The 20,095-nt window shown below is 36.7% G+C and overlaps 1 protein-coding gene across 2 annotated transcripts in view; it reads right to left on the bottom strand.

The window, feature by feature from the left end:
* The window catches only part of LOC309875761 (cadherin-19-like), a 74,257-nt gene extending 54,585 nt beyond the window's left edge, over window positions 1-19,672 (bottom strand). Inside the window, exons 1-2 of one of the 2 annotated variants that reach the window (XM_082755447.1) lie at window positions 19,593-19,672; window positions 8,185-8,279 (exon numbers count right to left, since the gene is read on the bottom strand). The gene's annotated coding sequence lies outside the window, so the exon portion shown is untranslated. The remainder of the gene's footprint in view (window positions 1-8,184; window positions 8,280-19,592) is intronic. The other variant, XM_082755448.1, reaches the window with a different exon arrangement.
* Window positions 19,673-20,095: the final 423 nt, after the last annotated feature.

Here is a 20,095-nt window from a genome sequence, read left to right as displayed (position 1 = left end):
TTCAAGGAAGATATTTTATGTCTACCAGGCAAGTGGACCACTATGGAGAAGGGAATCCAGTACCTGAGGGAATTAGCCGTACAGGAAGTGATTTATGAAGATCCAGACCTCAAACAAACATCCACAGATCCAGATGAAGTCAAGTGTACACGACCCATGTGGCGGAAGTTTGTACGGAGTGCACCATCATCATATGCCAGCTCATTGGCAATAATGGCCTGGAAAGAGGATGAGGAACCCACAGTGGGTGAAGCGGCTAAACAACTCCGGCAGTACGAAGAAAGTCTCTCCTCTTCCTTACAGGCCTGCGTCTCAGCTGTGGAGAAACTTTCTGAAAAGGTTCACCAACTTGAAGAGAATCTATTGTCCTCCCCACCTGAACCAACCAGTGCCCACCGACCAAAGGAGAACACTTGGGAGAAACTTTCTGAAAAGGTTCACCAACTTGAAGAGAGATTATTCTCCTTCGCACCTGTACAAAGCAGTGTCTCAGCTGTCAGGGGTAGGCGTTCACCCACACAAGGAAGACGATATGGTGGGTACTCACCCCGTGCCACCCTGTGGTTTTACTTACGAGACCATGGAGAGGACATGAGAAAGTGGGATGGAAAATCTACCGCGACCCTAGAGGCACGGGTACGTGAGTTGCAAAAGAAAACAATCAGGAAAAAGGGATTCTCCGAAAAGTTTGCTGCTCCAACTTCCAGCAGACAGTCCTTCAAACACAGAAACGAGGAAGATTCTGACCAGGATTAGGGGGGCCCTGCCTCCAGCCAGGGGGAGGAAAGGGACAATCGAGTTTATTGGACTGTGTGGATTCGATGGCCTGGCACATCACGCGCACAGAAGTATAAGGCTTTAGTAGACACCGGTGCACAATGTACTATAATGCCATCGAGCTATAAAGGACCAGAGCCCATCTATATTTGTGGAGTGACAGGGGGATCTCAGCAGTTGACTGTATTGGAGGCTGAAGTGAGTCTGACTGGGAATGAGTGGGAAAAGCACCGCATTGTGACTGGTCCGGATGCTCCATGTATCCTTGGCATAGACTATCTTAGAAGAGGATACTGCAAGGACCCAAAAGGGTTCCGGTGGGCTTTTGGTATTGCTGCCTTAGAGACAGAGGGCATTAAACAATTATCTACCTTGCCTGGTCTCTCAGAGGACCCCTCTGTTGTGGGGTTGCTGAGGGTCGAAGAACAGCAAGTGCCAATTGCTACCACAACTGTGCACCGGCGGCAATATCGCACCAACCGAGACTCCCTGATTCCCATCCATAAGCTAATTCGTCAATTGGAGAGCCAAGGAGTGATCAGCAAGACTCATTCACCTTTCAATAGTCCCATATGGCCAGTGCGAAAGTCTAATGGCGAGTGGAGACTAACAGTGGACTATCGCGGCCTGAACGAAGTCACGCCACCACTGAGTGCTGCAGTGCCGGACATGCTGGAACTTCAGTATGAACTTGAATCGAAGGCAGCCAAGTGGTACGCCACAATTGATATCGCTAATGCATTTTTCTCCATCCCTCTAGCAGCAGAGTGCAGGCCACAATTTGCCTTCACTTGGAGGGGAGTCCAATATACTTGGAATAGGCTGCCCCAGGGGTGGAAACACAGCCCTACCATTTGCCATGGGCTGATCCAGTCTGCACTAGAGCAGGGGGAAGCTCCTGAACACCTGCAGTACATCGATGACATTATTGTGTGGGGTGACACAGCAGAGGAAGTTTTCGAGAAAGGGAAGAAAATAGTCCAAATCCTTCTGAAAGCCGGTTTTGCCATAAAACAAAATAAAGTCAAAGGACCTGCACGGGAGATCCAGTTTTTAGGAATAAAATGGCAAGATGGACGTCGTCAAATCCCAATGGATGTGATCAACAAAATAACAGCTATGTCTCCACCAACTAACAAAAAAGAAACACAGACTTTCCTAGGTGTTGTGGGGTTTTGGAGAATGCACATCCCAAATTACAGTCTGATTGTAAACCCACTCTACCAAGTAACTCGTAAGAAGAATGAGTTTGAATGGGGCCCTGAACAACGACAAGCCTTTGAACAAATCAAGCAGGAAATAGTCCATGCAGTAGCCCTTGGGCCAGTTCGAACAGGACCAGATGTAAAGAATGTGCTCTACACTGCAGCCGGGGAGAACGGCCCCACCTGGAGCCTCTGGCAGAAAGAACCTGGGGAAACTCGAGGTCGGCCTCTGGGGTTTTGGAGTCGGGGATACAGAGGATCTGAGGCCCGCTATACTCCAACTGAAAAGGAGATATTGGCAGCATATGAAGGAGTTCGATCTGCTTCGGAGGTGGTCGGTACTGAAGCGCAGCTCCTCCTAGCACCCCGATTACCGGTACTAGGCTGGATGTTCAAGGGAAGGGTCCCCTCTACGCATCATGCAACTGATGCTACATGGAGCAAGTGGGTTGCACTGATTACTCAGCGGGCTCGAATAGGAAACCCCAGTCGCCCAGGAATATTGGAAGTGATCATGGACTGGCCAGAAGGCAAATACTTTGGGATATCATCAGAGGAGGAGGTGGGTCGTGCTGAAGAAGCCCCACTGTACAACCAGTTGCCAGAGAATGAAAAGAAATATGCCCTGTTCACTGATGGGTCCTGTCGTATTGTGGGGAAGCATCGGAGATGGAAGGCTGCTGTATGGAGTCCTACGCGACGAGTTGCAGAAGCTGCTGAGGGAGAAGGTGAATCGAGTCAGTTTGCAGAAGTGAAAGCCATTCAGCTGGCTTTAGACATTGCTGAACGAGAAAAATGGCCAGTTCTCTATCTCTACACCGATTCATGGATGGTAGCAAATGCCCTGTGGGGATGGTTACAGCAATGGAAGCAAAACAACTGGCAGCGTAGGGGCAAACCTATCTGGGCTGCTGCATTGTGGCAAGATATTGCTGCTCGGGTAGAGAACCTGGCTGTGAAAGTACGCCACGTAGATGCTCATGTGCCCAAGAATCGGGCTACTGAAGAACATCAAAACAACCAGCAGGTGGATCAGGCTGCTAAGATTGAAGTAGCTCAGGTGGACCTGGATTGGCAGCATAAAGGTGAATTATTTATAGCCCGATGGGCCCATGACACCTCAGGCCATCAAGGTAGAGATGCAACATACAGATGGGCTCGTGATCGAGGGGTGGACTTGACCATGGACGCTATAGCACAGGTTATTCATGACTGTGAAACATGTGCTGCAATCAAGCAAGCCAAACGGTCAAAGCCTCTTTGGTATGGAGGACGATGGCTGAAATATAAATATGGAGAGGCCTGGCAGATTGATTACATCACACTCCCTCAAACTCGCAATGGCAAGCGCCACGTACTTACAATGGTGGAAGCAACCACCGGATGGCTGGAAACATATCCTGTGCCTCATGCTACCGCCCGGAACACCATCCTGGGCCTTGAAAAGCAAGTCCTATGGCGACATGGCACCCCAGAAAGAATAGAATCAGACAATGGGACTCACTTCCGAAACAACCTTATAGACACTTGGGCCAAAGAACATGGTATTGAATGGGTGTATCACATCCCCTATCATGCACCAGCCTCCGGGAAAGTTGAACGATACAATGGCCTGTTAAAGACTACCTTGAAAGCAATGGGCGCTGGGACGTTCAAAAACTGGGATACGCATTTGGCAAAGGCCACCTGGTTAGTCAATACTAGGGGATCTACCAACCGAGCTGGACCTGCCCAATCAAACCTGTTACGTACTGTAGATGGGGATAAAGTTCCTGTAGTGCATGTAAAAAATATGCTGGGTAAAACAGTCTGGGCTACTCCTGCCTCAGGAAAAGGCAAACCTATTCGTGGAATTGTTTTCGCTCAGGGACCTGGATATACTTGGTGGGTGATGCAAAAGAACGGAGAGGTCCGGTGTGTACCTCAAGGAGATTTAATACTGGGTGAGAATAGCCCATGAACTGAATTGCACCATGTTAAATAGTATATTATACTGTATGTTATCACTACCATGATTACTATAGGTGACTAATTAGAATGTATGGAAAAGAGTGTAACCTGAGCATGACATAAATGGTATGGAATAAGGGGTGGATAGATGTCCTGGTTTCAGTTAGCACAGAATTAATTTTCTTCCTAGTAGCTGGTGGAATGCTGTGTTTTGGCTTAGAATGAGAAGAGTGCTGATAACACCCCGATGCTTTAATTGTTGCAGAGCAGTGCTTATACTAAGCCAAGGACATCTCAGCCTTTGCTCTGTCCTGCCAACGGGCAGGCTGGGGGGTGCAGTAAGAGCTGGGAGGGGACAGACCCAGGACAGGTGACCCAAACTAGCCAAAGGGGTATTCCATACCATCTGACGTCATGCTAAACAATATATAGGGGTGGCTAGCCGGGGGGAGGGGGCCGGACTGCTCGGGGTTAGGCTGGGCATCGGTCAGCGGGTGGTGAGCAATTGCATTGTGCATCACTTGTTTGTACATACTATTATTACTTTCGTATTATCACCATTGTATCATCATTATTATTATTGTTATTATTATTTTTGTTATTTTTTTTTCCTGTCTTATTAAACTGTCTTTATCTCAACTCACGGGCTTCACTTTCCATTTCTCTCCCCCGTCCCAGAGAGGGAGGGGGGAGGGTGAGCGAACGGCTGCGTGGTGTTTAGCTGCCGGTCGGGTTAAACCACGACAGCCTGTCAAAATTAGAAACTTCTAGTGTTCAGCAGGCAAAATACGATCATAAGAATTTCTGTCATAAGAATTTCTGTCAGTTTTATGACTATTTATATTGGTAACTTTTATATTTCATGGCAACTTCAGCTAGCAACTCATGGAAAAAATCAGGAAAAATAAACATGGATCCTATTTCCCATCTCTTAATTAGTATGCTGTGAGAGAAATGGGTGTGTTTTCTTAGAAGTAATATTTTAAGAAAATCTCAGGATGGGAGAATAAATATGAGTAACATTACGAATCAAATATCTTTTTTTTTTTTGGAGACAGGCAAAAACTTTCACGTGGGGTAAAATGAAATTTTCAAATGTGGGAGTTACACAAATTAATTGGCTGAAAATAAAAATATTTAAAACCAAGTTAAAAATTCTCTGAAACATCTTAATTCTACTTTAAATTTGTAAGGTTCTGTCTGTTGTTTGGTTTTGATTACATAACTTTCTGTGCATTTCTATTTAGCACATAATGATCTGTGTGGACTTTCTGTGATGCCCATGAGGTTAACATGCTGAGGCCAAGTTGTAAGAAGCAGTTGAATATCCATGATTTCTGCTTCATAGAGATAGTCTTTTTTTTCTTTCTTTTTTTTTTTTTTTTGTATTGTTTGTTTTGTGAAAATGATGCATATGACTTCTTTCAAGGTTCATCCCCTCGTGGTAGGGGGGGTAGCAATTTGCTACCAATTGGTAGCAAAGAAGCACTTCAAGTCCATTGAACTGAAAAAATATTTTTCAAGACAGCCTTAGACCTGGAGACTAGCATGCCTTCTTTCTAGATATTTCCTGTCCTCATGTAGCTTTTCTCAGGTATGAGAGCATTCTCTTACTCCTATGTAGATGAGTAAAAAACTTCAATGCATATAAACACATGCATATGCATGAGCCCTGAAAGATGCCATAATTCACTATATCAGATTATTTAAAATTGCCCCAAATTAAGTTCTCACTAAAATATGTTTGTATGGATACCGGCCTCCTTTAAATCTGGTTTCATCCACATAATTTCCTGTATTTCAGGATTCTGTCAGAGTTGCTAACTGTTTAATTCATTACAAGCCAGCTGAAGCTGGAAAGTCCATAACATTGCCATAGTAACTGAGTGGACAAAGACTTAATTCATTAGTTTATATAAGCCAGAACTCATATCCTGCAGACAGTAATGGTTATAAATTATGTATGTCTATAAAGCCCAATGTTAATGGATTATATATATATTTAATAAATAGGTGTCAGTTCCTTAATAGTGAAAAATGGGCTTTGACTGCCCAATGCTCTCTCAAAAATAGTTTTATGTTAGATAGTTAGTCAATCAAAAAGTCAAGGAGAATGAAAAAGAACAAGAAACTGGGGTATGATAACAGTAGTGCTTTCTATGTTAAGAGAGGCTATTAATTATATTATTATTAATTTATTAACTGTTTATTTTGAAGAAGTCTCCAAAACGGAGCTGTAAAACAGTGTAGATTTACAGTAACAGTTCATTTTGAATTTTGCAGCCTGATGAGAATGACTTACCTGGAGTCAATTTTCATTGTTCCTAATCCACAGATTCGGGGACACTGCTCAGGTAACAAAAGTGAAAGAGCAAGACTGAAATTTCTCTTGAAATTTCTCTTGAAAAATGTTTTCTGAATCACATAATTATGTCATGGGCAATGTGGTTTATTTAGGTGCACTGTGTTCTGTTGTATTAAAAACAAGAAGGTAACATGGTCACCAGTGGTACTTGGTGGTGTCAAGATGGATTTCAAGAAGGAAAAACTGTTACTTTGAACTAAACTGAAATCACACACCAACTCTGAGAGCATTTGCAGGGTTATTTTATTGTCTCTGTGAATTCTGTAGCTCTTTTTCATAAGATTCCTGGGGATATTAGTTATTCATTTTAATCCTGTAACTGTGAAAAGTACAACCCAGATGGGAATTGCCACTACAGCCTTATTTTACTTTATGTTGCTTTATTTCATTCTTTTCTTACACTTTAATTCTAGTGCCAGCTTTCAGCAGGATGTTGAACCTGAAAGTTTTCTCTGTGCATTTAATTCAAAGAACAGACGGTCACCTATATTTCTCCCCCAATGGAATTCTACTGCTTATCACCCTATTAGACTTTATTTGTTTTATATTGTTCTTTTTTTGTTTTGTTTTGGTTTGGTTTGGTTTTTGTTTGTTTGTTTCTTTGTGTGCGTGTGAGTGCTTTTTTGTATGAGCGTGCTTTTTTGGGGGACAATTTTTAATTTTTCCATGAAGTTCTCAGGAGCTGTAAGCTGCATAGGCTACTAACTTAATAACAGATTCCCTCTCATGTCCCTTCTCCATCCTACTCTATTGTACAGCACATTTTGACTCCTTAGATATCTCATCTGGAAAGTGCATTTATTAGATGATGTCCTGTAATTGAGGACTTCTGATATAAGCCTAGTTTATATGTTTTGTTTTGTTTTTTCTCAAAGGTTGTTAAAGTGCATATGAACTTTGTATTAAGCCTATCAAGCTTTCAACAGTAAGAGCTGATTTTAATAAAAGTGTCTAGCATCTGGAGGCTTACATTTAAAAGACAACTCTGAAAATCAATGCCCAAATCCCAGGAACATATTTAACTGCTTTCATAAAAGGCATTAAAATTATTTTAATCCTCTCTTTTTTTTTTTTTTTTTTTTTCCCTTGTTTTTTCTTGTTATTACCAACAACTCTCAGCCAGAAAGGTAAATTCTGTGCATTTTCTTTCTCATTTTGCTTAAATTTACTTTCATGGCCTTCTCACTCTTAACTGAAATATGACCAAAACCTTGGAGCTAATGCAGATTATATTTTTGTACTATTTCATCCTGGTAGCTGTGTGGTAACTAAAGAGTAAAAATAAGGGCAACATATTAGCACAGTGTTATGAAATCGTTAGCATGTCAAAAAAATTCTGCTCTCCCGGAGGGGGCCAGAGCTGTTCTCCATGAAAGAGCGCTACTGTAGTGATAGAAGAAGGAGAAGGAGAAGGAGAAGGAGAAGGAGAAGGAGAAGGAGAAGGAGAAGGAGAAGGAGAAGGAGAAGGAGAAGGAGAAGGAGAAGGAGAAGGAGAAGGAGAAGGAGGAGAAGGAGATAGAATGTATAATTTTCCTAAGAGGTAAATAAAAGTTTTAAGATTTCTTAGTGTTTGTAGAGAAACTAATATATCTAATGCGTTAACTTTACTCATTGATTAAGAAAAAAAAACCAACAATACCAAGACAGATAAAACAACAGTAAAACATTCACCCACATTCTCCAAAGGAAATGATACTCTCCAAAGAGGTAACATGCCAGCTAGAAGAGAGAGCAAATGAAAGATTTTATATCTTCTAAACTTGCCTTTCAAGATATTTGCCATTTTCTGTACATGATATCAACCAAGTTTTCCAAAATGCACACAGAATATTTAAAATAACAGTACTGTTACTTAAAATTGTAATTAGCTTGGGAAAAATATTTTACCTTGAGAAAATGGTTGAAGAACTCTGAACTGTTTCAAAGTTAAGTTATTCCAAACTGATTGAATTATCTGAAATGCCACAAAGAAATATCTTTCTCTGTTGAAGAAAAAAAAATAAAATAGTAAAATAAAATAGAAATAGAAAAAAATATAGAAAAATATAGAAAAAAAAATAAAAACAGTTAGTTCATATTAGTTTATATCAACAGAATAGGGGATATTAAACTACATATCATACCACTTTTTTTTTTTTTTTCCCAAATATCAATATCAAACTGGATGCTGAACTATATGCAGCAAGAACCAAATAGAGTCCAAGCAGACTCTGTGCAAAGGCAATCTTAAAACAAAATATGACCTATTATTAGAATTTTTGCAATTCAATCTATTTGGATTTACAATGTCATCTCTATGGAAACAACAACCAAATCAGTATACAGGGCACATAATTCATCTGCAATTAAAGTACTTCACATTGAAGAGCACTTTCTCCACCAGCTATTACTCTAATATTGTTTTAGATTAAAAAAAAAAAATAAAATCTTTTTTTTTGTACTAAATGGTAAATAAATTCTAAGCAGTCTCCTTTTACACCCACCTTGTTCTTTTGTAATTCTTCTAAAACTAATTTAGCATGTTTTTTAAATAGTACCACAACTTTAAGCTGCTTTTTCCTTCTCTTGTATTATCTGCCATTTTTAACTGGTTACCTCTCATTTTGTTTGTACCTATGAACTAAGAATTTATATGCTATAAATTAAACAAACTTAAATAACAATAATAACAATAATAATAATACTATTAAATTCCCAGATTATTTAGTGCTTATGCCAATACAATACAGGAGAAAGTCTGAAGGGAGGAAGTGCCTGATAAGATAGGAGAGTGACTGGGATGCTTTCAACATGTTTATAGCTTTATCTCTTTAGTAAAGATGTTATTGTTTCTTTTCAAGGCTAAGCTTAAATCTTTTCAGGTCACAGGACTTTTTCATGTACAGTGTTCAGTTTATTGAGCATCTTAATACAATATAAGTAGTTCTTATGAACTACTTCTAACCTCACTACACCTAAACCCAAATGCTCATCCTTCTTTAGATCACTCAGAGAATAGCCAATGGAACAAGGTTTGGTTTCTGACTATACAGCTGAGGGAGGAAAGGAACAGAAGAAAAAATTGTATTTCAAGATAATGCCTTCTGATAAAAACCACCCCAAGTTATGTTTGCAAATTAAGGAGTTTAGATGTGGTGTTAATGAACAATGGCCTCAAATTATGTAACCTTTATATATATACAGTTTATAATCCGTACAAAATATAGTCTTTGAATAAAATAGCAGTATATACTATTTATACATATCTTTATGAAAAAAATTACAGAATCACAGAATCATCTAGGTTGGAAGAGACCTCCAAGATCCAACCTCTGACCTAACATTAACAAGTCCGCCACTAAACCATATCACATCTAAACGTCTTTTAAAGACCTCCAGGGATGGTGACTCAACCACTTCTCTGGGCAGCCCATTCCAATGCCTAACAAACCTTTTGGTAAAGAAGTTTTTCCTAATATCCAACCTAAATCTCACTTGGCACAACTTTAGCCCATTCCTCCTCATCCTATCACTAGGCACGTGGGAGAATAGACCAATCCCCACCTCGCTAAAGATATATACAGATAAATACAGCTATATATAAATAGCTAGCTGCCTAATAGTAAAGTCCTGAAAATCCAAAGCAGCTACTGTTATGGTATGCTCTCAAAAGGTCTTCATCATGACTTCAGTGCTGAATCCTTTACTGACTTGTGTTTTTTTAATAATTATTATTTTATTATATTATTACATTTTATCATTATTATATATTATTGCAGTATTTCATTAATAATTATTATTATGTTATTAATTTTATTATATCATTGTTTTGATGATTATTGTTTTTATTAATTAATTTGAAAATAAAAATGTTGGGGATTTTCTGCATGTAGAACTAAATAGTCTAGCTTCTTAGTTTTTCAAAACTTGAAGAAGCTTATTTGTTTTCTTTAATGGGAGGACATACAACTTTACATTTTATTTTTTTAATTGTTTTAAAAATAATTATGAACTAATTTTTAATCAATATTTAACTGTTAACTTAATGAAACAACACAAGGCAAGACAGAGCAGACTGTGATGAATAAACGTGCTGCAATTTGCTATCAATGTAGCAGCAGCCTTCATGCCTGAGCTTGGTGGTGTGAATGGCAGCAGGGCTGGGTTGGCTCAGCATCCCCCACTTACCTCCTTTGTCCAGCTGCAGGAGGCAACAAGCCATCAGAAGCTGTTGAGGTTGTCACCAGTGGTTCTCCCTTGCATCAAGAAATCAATGTGTCTGACAGGCAAATACCTTACATTGTCTTTTATAGAGATGAACTTGCCAGCACTTGACAGTGTTCCAACCTTTTACACCTATTAAGGAAGGAAACAATAATGCTGTCCTCTTCTCTCTAGGGTTTTCTATATGCTACCTCTGACTGTGTCCTAAATGAATCAAGAAATCAATTTGCAGCCTCTCTGCCTCAGTTAAATCAAACTTATTCACAGTTTCTGCTGAGTAAAAAACATCCAGTGCTTCCCCACAGGTATCTGCTGTCACTTTGACAAAGCATATCAGAGCCCTGACCAAAGCTATGATGTCCAAAATGTTTCATTTTACTTTTATATTTTTTTAGCTTTATTTGTAACTGTTTTACTACTTCATGACATTGTTTTCATTAATAATATTTGTGTGAACTAATTCTACTCTTAAAATCAGTGCTTACTAAATACGACTGCTAAATAAGTTGGAAAAATTAATGCTATTACCAAAAGAACAAAACATAATATGGAATAAAGCCCATTTTTATTGAAAAATTGTGACTAGAAGATGAAAGACAACAGTGTTTATTGTGGACATGGACATTACAGGCTATTTAATAACCTAAATATTTACTTATTTTATTTATATGCCTGTGAATTATTGTTTAAGGCACAGATAGTGTTTTTATTTTTAACAATACATGTACAAGGCCTGAGGCTCCCATGTTTTCTAAGGATATGATTTATTAATTTAGGCACCTGAAAGATCTAGCTTAATATGCTCCCTCAGTAGTCAATGGAAAGAGAAAGGCAGTGGTGTTTTATTGCACTGTAAGAAAGACAACTAAGTACGAAGTCTAAATCAACTTATTTCTGTCTGGAATGGAGCATGATAATTAACCTAAGATAATAAAATATCTATTAAATATGTACAAACAGGTCACATGAACAACATTCTTACTACCATCTTCACAGAAATTTACTTTGGGGCAAGTTCTTTCATTTCTGAATTTATATTAACATTCAAGGTGCATCTTGTCAAATCTGGTAGTTAAAACTGGTTGTTAAATCTGGTGGTTAAATCTAGTTAAATCTGGTACTCCTTACATTTAGAGCTCAATTTCTCTATCAGATATATTTTGCATTTTAGGTAGAGATGGATGATTATAGTAAAGGAAATTAGACTACAACAAAGATGTTTTATAGATTATATTGTTTAAAAGAATGTATGAAATTCTTATAAAACACACTATTTATTATCTTGAAACAAATTACCTTGTAATATAAAATAAGCACTGTTTAGAAAAAAATTGTCTCTGGACTGGACAAGAGGAATGATATTACCCAAAGGAGTGAACATTTCTTAATGTTTTCCATTATATTATATATTATATATATTATATATATATATATTCAGGAAAACTATGTATTTTGAAACTTTACCTTATCACAGCTAATTATCAAAATATCAGAATGTAGAATGTTTTTCTGATGTAATAGTATGATTTATGATAAATAAGATTATCATGTCAGAATACTAAGTTATCATATCATATAATAAGTACGTCATGAATTCTAATAAATTTCATAGTGTAGAAATGAAATAAATATGTTACTTTTGGATATTTAAAAAAAAAAAAATCAAAGCAAAAAAAGCAAAGCTTAGTTTTCTGTATTTCCTCACTTATGATTCTATATGATTTTGCCACATGTATTTTAAAACTCTCACATCTTTTCATGCCTTTCAGTTTGATACAATTTCAGTCTTACTGACAATCAAATCATTCTTCCATAGGTTCCAATACATGAACATCTAGGCTCATCTCACTTGCCTGGTTTAGCTATAGCAACCATTCCTGCAGCAGAAAAACAGTTAAAAAATAGTCCCACACACAAAAATTACAAATTACTACAAATCTAATGTTGCTGTCTGAAAATAAATAAATAAATAAATAAAATAAATTGTTCTAGCAGAGCTAGATAGCCTATTGAAATTGTATATCTTTTAGTCTCACTTTTATGATTAGTAGTGTTCCAAAATACTGTTATTTTTTATGATGTAATGTTTTGTGCTGTGCTGCCTTGTTTACATTTGAAATAAAATCACATTATAGTAGCTCAGACTTAAGCAGTATTCCTCCACTTCAAAATCTGCTATCGTTTTGGAAAAGCTATATTTAAAAATTATTAATAATAATAATAATAATTAATTAAGACCACAGGAAAAAAAAAGTACAGAAAAGTAAAATTGTATGTTTATGACAACTTACCAGTTATTCACAGCTTTGAATTATTTGTTTCCAATTTTTATGATATATCTGAAAGTGTGGCTATGAATTTCAGAGTTTTCCTGAATGTTTCATATATTCAACAAACCCATTCTTATACTTATATTTCAGGGTAAATTATTGCTTTTGAATTGCTCTTTTTTTTCAGAGACATTTTCTCATTTTCAAGAAATGGCATCTATTATCTGTTATCTATTGGGTGTGGTTTTAAAGACTTAGTATAATAAGAATTATTTTGTTTTGTTAATGATGCATTGCCATAATCAGACAGTTATTCATCCGGGCTGTTTGGATGTAGAAGAACTATCTAGCTCTGCTCATAAAGAGAGAATAGCTCAGGATCTGGCCTCGAACCTGAGGGGGCTCTTGCTCCCATTTCAGATAATTTGCAGTACCATCCTATGTTAGCCTCTCCTAATGACATATACGTTAAGATATTTGTAACCTATCCTATATGTGACAGCTATATGTGACAGCTATAACCTAACCTATACGTGACAGCTGTGCGAGAATGTAAGCCCCAGTTGGACCCACCATGCTGGAGTGAAAACTAGTTACTACAACAGTGAAACATTGGGTGCAATCATCCAGAGAGGTACAGCTACAGGCTGGTGTGGTGTGGTGTGCTGAGAGGATTCAAATGGACAATCACAGTTGGATAATGTCTGTGAAACCAGTAATTGATGTGGTCACTTAGGGAGAAAACTCATGGGTACATGTAGGAGGAAACCCAGATATATGGGGGGACCACAGGGGTATGTGTAGGGAGAACTACCTGGGTACCTGTGGGAAGACCCCAGGAGGGAACCAAGAAGACACCAGAGACCCCCATGGCCCCATCCTGGGCTGTGCACAACATGGCGGAGATATCTGTGCTGATCTACAATGATGGTGTCATCTCTCAGATCATGGGACAGAGGAGTTGTGTGGCTCATAAAAATTACATATACACATAGCTATGATTAAAATGTTTGGATATCTGAGACCATTCAATCTCCACACTGAAGCTGAAATTGATCTTAAACCATGGCAGTCTTTGAGTCTAGGTTCTGTTTTCCTGTAATCATTAAATGGGAAGATATCTTTTCATAAGACTTAAAAAAATAGCCAAGTTAAAGAGCTGAGTAGAATAATATTACATGTAAGGCACCAGAAAATGAGTCTAATTTTATAACATTTGCACAGTCCTGAAAACACGCATATGAAAAGCTGAGCAATCAGCACAGTTTATCTCTATGTGACATTTCCAAACACTATTTACATTTTTCATGGGTCAGTCTTTTACGAAAATAGCTTTGTACGCTAGCTATCTAATGATCTGGCATTTGAAACCAATTCAATTTATATGTTAAATTTGATGTTAGGAAAAAACCAATACACTTACTACTTTTTTGTTATGTAAGTCTGGTTGTCATATTAATTTGTCTGGAAACATCTTTTTATTTTCCAGAGGTACATCAAGGGATATAAAGTAACATAAATCATTCTGGCTCATCTACCACTGGGAATTACTGCTAAGGGTAAATTTTGGCCCAGCCAGTATATATCACAGAGATACATAAAAAAGAGCACTAGCAATGCCCTTAATCTTCCCTGGCAGCTATCTGCATCTCGTGGAGAAAGACAGAGTGAGAGATCAGTCACTGGAAGATGAGCAGGACAGTAACTGAAACTAGCACTGCCTTCCAATTCACTGGCAAAGACGGGAGTTTTATTCAGCACCATGCTGGCACACATCCTTCACCCCCTCCCTCCAATTTTCTGCAGGAAGCTGGGTAGGGTGTTGCGAGCACAGTTGGTAACTGCAGTATGCCTCTTTCAGCAACAATGCTACCAGCTGCCTTATACCAGGGCTGTGGCTCTGCCCCAAATGCCACGGACACTGAGCAGTGAGTAGGGCAGCTAATGGCTTTGGAAGATCCTCTCTGCTTTAAAAAAACAAAACAAAACAAAACAAAACAAAACAAAAACACCTACATGTGAATAATTATAATAATAGTAACAACAACGGTAAAAGCATAAGTTGCTCTCTCCATTATCTCCATTGACCAAAGGAGAACTGCAGGCACTTATGTACTTCTGTTGCTTATAATACTGCAGGGAAAAGATACCAATTTTCACAAGCTTAAAAGACATCCTATTGGCTAAAGCTACCTAAGACTGTCAAAACAACTGTGGAAAACAACTTGTCTTTCAACATTCAACAGGGAAATCTCTCATTTTCTAGTTATATGGATTAAAACATTAATTTCTTGTGATGCTTTTTAAAAGTAACTTTGTTGCCACTGAGATTGTTGTGCTACCCGTTTAAGTGAGAAGGAGACCCAAGTTAATTTTAAATAAACAAGTATGTGACTGTTTAAAAAATAATAATAATAAGCCAAACTCCATTAAATGTAATTGTAATCCTTTCCATTTCCTTTTTGCTAGTCTTCCTCAACTAATTTAATTCTGCTTTAATTTGGAGTTACTCTGTTGTAATTCTGTGTGTTAGAAAAAGGCAATTTTACCACCAAGGCTTGAATAAAAATAATTTTTGCAATAATGATGGACTCTGGGAGAAAATAGTCTCTTTTAATATTCTTCTTGTATGGATGAAAGAGAGAAGCAACGTGCACCATTTGGAGAAAAAATACCATTTCAGATCCTACCAAATATCATGAATAACAGTCCGAAGATAACAGGACTGCTCCTTGTCTGTAATGTTAATGAGTAAGGATGCAAGGGAGCTTCTGTAGCAAATTGCATATTCATACTCCTCATGGCAACACATAACACATAGCACTTGTATGAATGCTTGTATGACTGTTTTCATTTCCATAAAATATGCAGAGAATATTTAGAGTATTGTGGATTATATAAAACCTTACATGTTTCTGCACTATGACTTTCTCTGCTCTGTTTATGAAGTTTGTTGGCAGTTTTCTTGACATTTTTAGAGTGCTCCCAGTCATTTAGAAAACACAAAATAATGATTTAGCAGAGATTCACTTCTTTTTCTTTTTTTGACTCCCATGTTTAATCACCATAGCTAAAACTCCTAAGTGAACACTGTTCACTTGGGGTGACCACATCCAGTGAAACCTGTCTGCTCTTTGTCCCATTTCCTGATATACTTTGTTTCTGAGATCTAGAACTCATATAGCAATTGTAAAATTCTTAAAAGACAACAAAGAATTAATATCTCCTGTGTTTTTATATTATTTTATATTATTTTTTGTTTGTTTGTTTGTTTTTCTGACCACTTCTGAAAGGCATCATAATTCATATTGCTGTGTAAACTGTTCTATCACGTTCTACAAATCCTATTCATCGTTCTGAAAATGTTCCCTGTGAAGAAAACAGTAAGTAACCACAGTTTCTTTTCCATTTGCCAAGCATTGTCTCTTTAAATCCCTTTTATATTTTTCAGTCTTTGTATTTTAGAGGAAGTCATTAACTTGGCTATACTATGAGAACACCAGCAATGAATAGCCATGTGTACTCTTATACTATGCTGCATGAGAATGAGAGCAGGACATTTTAATACTTATTCATACAAGCATTTAATATGATATTGTTTAATATAGTAGTAAAGTTCTTTTAAGCATAACATTGCCAAGCAAAATAAAACTTCAAGAACTTTAAATTGCTATCTTATTTACCTATATAATATATAAGTTTCTTAAAGATCTGTAAAATACTGAAAAACTGTCTATTTTGCAGAGAGATTTTATCTTGGCTGGATTTAAATCAGAATAAATACATCAAGGCAGTGATCAATCATATTGAATATAGTTATTCTTTTGCTAATTACATTTTATAATTTACTATAGTAGGATTGGGTTTCCAATCTGTCAAAATTCCATGTAAAAGTAAAACAGGAAAATGTTAAGTGACAGCTTACACTTTCCCTGATGTTTAGTTATCAGTTTTGCCACTTTTGCCACAGTTGAAAAAATGTCAATAATGATAAACAAATAAATAAATAAATTTTAAATTACATCAGAATATATAAACTTCAGAGTCTTTGATTAAGATAGTCTTTGAAATCTTAATTCAGGCATCATTGTTTTTATTTTTTGTTTGTTTGTTTGTTTGTTTTTAAGTTGCAGTATTATATTTGCAGACACAAAAACAGCCTTGTATGGAAAATTTGTTATTTTTTCTTCCCCCCCATCCCCCAAAAACAAACAAAAAAAAAAAGAAGTATTGTTGTGTATTTGAATGTCTCTAATTTCATCATCTCAAAAGGAATTTGACAGAACAGCTAGATCAGTGGCCTGAGAGTGAGGGATTCTAACTTAGTATCACCTTCCATTTACAAGGTCTTCACCATGTCTGTGTCCCTGTTGGTAAGCCTGGGAATAATGTGCTAAATATCATTAGCAGTTTTTGCTTGATAGCTTGGTAGCACCAGCAATTGCAAATCCTTTTATGCTACAGGCAAAGCCACTGCAGAGAAGATGCTGGGATCTGTGTATCCAAAGCACAATTATGTTCCCAGCTCTGTCCCACGTGGTCTTGTTGACACTGCTCCATCCTCATTAACTTCCTCTGTAATGGATATCTACCTTTTCTGCTTAGCAGGGCCCAAAATGAAAACTCCATAATAACCAGGGTCATTCTGGCCTGGATAGCTGGCCATGGTATGTGTTCTTTGGCCTCTCCATTCATTTATCTTCAGAAACAAGTATTTTGCTGGGGTAAGTAGCGTGAAGGGATAGATAAGGAAAATATTTTATTATACCTTCTGCTTAGCATCATGTGCACTCAGAAGGGCTTAAGAATATAGTTGAAATAGACTGAAATTTAAGTGACAGTGGTTGAACTTCTTTTTTTTTTCTTCTGGCTGTGGTAGAAATCAAGACTTTCTATGACTTGCAGTATAACAAGAACAACATTTTCTACCTACAACAGAACTAATACTTAAGTTCAATATTACTTCTTGTATTGTCAACTCTATTGGGAAAACTAGCAGTTTGTAATTACACTGATTCTAAGATGTAGCCAAATCTTTCTGATTAAAGCTGAACAAGAAATTTCCGAGAGTATTTAAAGTCAATATGATGCAACAGCTACACAATAAAAGTTTCATCCCAAAAAGTTATAAAGTATGAAAGCAACTAAAATGAAATGTAGTGGTAACAATATGTAACCTAAAACATGGGCATCATGAAAAATTTGCCTGTATAGTAAACTACATACTACTATATAATTTCAATACCAAAATGTACTAGTATTGTCTGATATTAGGTTCAGGTTAGTAACTGTAAAGTATTCTGAAACCTGGAGGCCATGTATTGAGTTAATTTCTAAATATTCTACATTATAGCAGTACTGCATGTAAAATGTACATTACAACATATTAAATTAAGGTTAAATTAATGTTAAAATCATAACATTTGGGCTTTAAAAATATGTGGATTTCCATAGTAAAGTAAAAAATTACTATGTACATAGTAAAAAATTTTGTTCTTCAATATTAATCTACTTTGCTCATAGTACTTTTTGGGCAAGTCCCTCTTTCTTCCTTCCTCCCATTTACTTAAAAATGAATGTGAGAATAGGTTTTCATCATTTTCTAGTTCTTAGGCTGATGTGTTTTTTAGTCTCTAGAAAAGCATTAAATCTGAACTCCGGATACAGCTCAGTATCCATTTTATGTGTTTGGTTCAGCACTTGTAACAGAAAAGTGCTAAAAGTTGAAATGTCCATTATAACTCTTAAAATTGAATCCACAGATTAATTTTTACACCTTAGTGCAAATGTATCCTACTATAAATTAGAAATAGTTTATCTAGAATGCTTTTACAACCACAAATGATTTTAAATTACAATCTATTAAAAAATAATGATATAATTCAAAAGCTATTTAATTCCTACCAGTTTCGTACCAAAATAATCTGTAAAATGAATGAACTTACAGATACTTAGCATTTTAATAATCAATCAGCAGCTATTAAATATATCTGAGCTATATTTTAATACACGTGTCTTGAATACAGACTAATCAAAGAGTTTAAACAGGAATAATAAATTATAGCTTTACTTCATAACAGCAGGCTTACAGAAAAAACACTAAATACAAATATTTTCATAGTATATATATTGAATTACTCTTTGAAAATGAAAGTTTTTTTTTTTATTGAAAAATTGTCATTTTTCATTTGAGATTCAATAAAAGTAGAGTCATTCCTTTGTGTGTGTGTGTGTGTGTGTGTGTGGTCTGAAAGGCTTTATATGTCTTAGATCTGAGATTATAAAGAGAAGCAGGAACAGCAAATTCAATGTAAAGCTAAGGCCAAATAATACTTTTTTAAGAGAATCTTATTGCTATACTAGAATAGAGGAAAGCAAGGCAGAAAACACTTCTTTCTGTATTACAGTATTCCTGTAAGACAAGAAACGTTTTACTCCTCTTGATTTAGTTTCAGAAATGTTAAGCACATTTTAATAACAATCACTGGAATGACTGTAGATGAAGCATTCACAAACAATCTGTCAGAGGTGGGAATCTTGAAGAAACAGCTTGATAATCAGCATGAAAATTTTAATGTGCAAGTTACAAGACAAGCGTAACAATGTTTTCATCTGGTAAATCCAATGTAGAAAGTTAGATTTCAGCAGCTAGTCAACAGACACTGAGGAAACAACAAAAGTTGATTTCCCTGTCCAGAGGGAGTTTTGGGTGGCTTCTGTTTTTGTCTTTAACTTTCATGGATTTTGCACTCAAGACACCCAGATAAATGTTTTGAATTTGATTTTTGAAGATGGCAAAGAATAAAAAGATAAAGACCTTACCCGTGTAACTTCAGGGTCTTCTAGGTTTGAAGAAATGAGTATTGTTAAAGTCAAATTAAACATCCAATGAGGAGAAGTTCTTTTTTACTTCACAGATCCTTGGAAAGCTTTAAGAGTTAGAGCTTCCTGCTCTAACTCTTAAGTCACTCCTGCTTTTAGTTTTGAAAACTCACAGTATGACACTGCTTACTGCGTGCTATTTTGGGTGCCCTGAGTAAAACTATGAACACAGGCACTTTTGTGCAAAACATCATAAGGCCTCTCTGATGTTCATTCAGAGTTCAGAATTAAAATGCAGAAGGCTTTAGCAAGCAAAATACAAGCTGATTTTCTTTTTCCTAGTGGAAAAATAAAGTACTCCCTGGCAAGTAACCAAGGTGGTGGGAAGGTAATTCATTTTGTGTGAGAGTATTTTGCAAATGAAAGGGGTATGCCTTCTGTTTAGAGATTAGTCAGGAGAACAAGTAATCAATTTAGAGTAGTCAAAAAAGTTAGTAAAAGAG

The sequence above is a fragment of the Aythya marila genome (assembly GCF_965140915.1).
Source record: "Aythya marila genome assembly, chromosome: 2".
NCBI classification, from domain to species: Eukaryota; Metazoa; Chordata; class Aves; order Anseriformes; family Anatidae; genus Aythya; species Aythya marila.
This window is presented reverse-complemented; position numbering and strand designations above follow the sequence as displayed.